This window comes from Myotis davidii, unplaced genomic scaffold (assembly GCF_000327345.1).
Source record: "Myotis davidii unplaced genomic scaffold, ASM32734v1 scaffold866, whole genome shotgun sequence".
Classification (NCBI taxonomy): Eukaryota; Metazoa; Chordata; class Mammalia; order Chiroptera; family Vespertilionidae; genus Myotis; species Myotis davidii.
In genome coordinates, this window is record NW_006297145.1 from 1,274,354 (window position 1) to 1,276,644 (window position 2,291).

Genomic DNA, 2,291 nt, shown 5'->3' on the forward strand with positions numbered 1-2,291 from the left:
GTCTGTCACTATTCTTCTCAGTAAAATATTCTGTAGTTTGGAGAAAGCTATTTTCCTAATCAAAAATCCAATTCTATTTGTAACCCTTAAACTTAAAATTCATCGGTGTTACTTGTCTTTTAAATGTGTACAGGTGTCTCCATGTAGCTCCACTCTTTTTTTTTTTTTTTTTTTGTTTTTTTTTAAATTTTATTATTTATTACAAAGGGTATTACATATGTGTCCATTTTTTCCCCCCGCCCAAGACAGTCCCCTAGCCTCCCCCATCCCCCAGTGTCTTATGTAGCTCCACTCTTAATGGTCACATGGACATGTCATTGCAATGAAACTTACACTTCTCCTGGCAGGTAATCCTCCCTCCTCCAACACTAGACTATGGCCCTGTAGTGCCTGTTCCCTCTCATCTCTCCTAGGTGGTCCCACTACACTTATTAGCTTCTTTATTCTGCCACTTGGGACTTTGATAATTTTATATTAAGAACAGGGGCTTTAGAGACCCATCTACCTTAGATACAAGTCTCCACTCGGCCTGTTATTCATTGGGTAATCTTGAGCAAGGTCTTCGGTCAACCCCCTAGGTCAGGGGCCTTAAAACTGGGACAACAACATTTACCTCATTGCATTACAATATCTATGACATACACGTATTAAGTGAAATATTTTGGAGCATTCCCATTTCACAGATGAGGAAACTGAGATGCAGAGATCCAGTAAGGTACTCAAGGTCATTCAGTAAGAACTAAAACCAGGTTTCACAGAAAAGTGCTGCTGGGATTAAAATGTTCTAGTAGCTAAGCTACCCCTGCCACTCCTGGATCCTTCCTCTGCTAGCTTGCCATTGAATGGCTACCAGCTGCATAATGTTGCCATATGTGTAAAGATGAGAATGGACATAGAGAAGAGGGTATCCGGATGAAGAACTAAGGAAGTGGGATAAGACAGAGGACAAATTATTATAATACACAGCAGAAAATCATTCTCCAAAAATGGGAAGAATGTATTGCAAAGCAGAGACTAAATAGCGACTTAACTTTTAATTCACATATTGGGATTCAGTGTAGAATTTCACAAGGAGGAAAAAAAATGTGACCACCAGTAAGAAACAGAAAAAAAAAAGTCCAAAAACCTCTATGATAGATGATGCCAATGAACTACAACCAAACTTTAAACATTCATCATTCTTTGCCTTCTTCTGGACAGAATTAAGTCATGGAACAAACTTCTGTGAACGCTCACCTTTTTGTTTTTCCTGGAAGGACGCATGAAGTATAATACGTGGGAGAGAGGGCATGATGGATGGGTGCAAGAAAATGGAACAGCCAAATAGCTTGCACTCAGGAGTCAGTCTGCAGTTCTGTTTAAAAGTTTCTGCTTTGTTAAGGAGGGGAAGCAACCTACTATTCCCTCCCAGACGCTGTACAGAATACTTTATATAGCCAATTCCTCTTAATTCCCACTAGAACCCTAGGAGGATGGAATTGCATCAGCAACAACAGAAGTCACCTCGGCCTGTGTTAAGCAACAGAATATTTCTGGGCAGCAAACGCAAGGATCTCTGCAAGCCTCCACCACCTATGAATGTAGACTCTATCCTGGCCCCAAGGGAAATCCCCCTCTCCCTCATTCCTTCATCTCTAAACCACTCAGTTGACCTCCGAAGTCCAAGGCAGAAGTATCAAATCAGCCAGATCTAGGGTATGCCTTCAAGACCCAGGATACCTAAAGGGGTGCGTTTCTTCACATGGACTTCCTACCTTTCTCCAAGGCACACACTGAAGTCCCCCAAATTGAGAATAAGTCCATATTCATGGCAGACCAAATGACAATTACCTGCTGTAGGTACTGTCATCTCAACTTTACTAGGTGTACCAATTAATAATGCGGATTATTTTCAGTAGATGGAGTTACACATATGTTGATATATATGTGATTTGATATGTATGCTATTGTATTGACAGCAAACTTCAAAACTTCACATGTCAAATTTGCTGAAGGTGTTAACATCATAGATATTTTTACACTTAAAAATGTTGAATTAAATGCCATAAAAAAGAGTATTTGTGGGAAGTTTTAATCCATTACTTTATTTTGAAGAGAAATGCTGCTGAATACTTTGGGAAGCTTATGGTGAAAATGCTCCATCTCAAGATACTTGTGAATGCTGGTTTAAACACTTTAAAAGTGATGATTTCCATGTGAAAGACAAAGAACGTCCAGGTCAACCTAAAAAGTTTGAAGACCAACAATTACAAGCATTATTGGATGACGATGCGTGTCAAACTCAAAAGCAA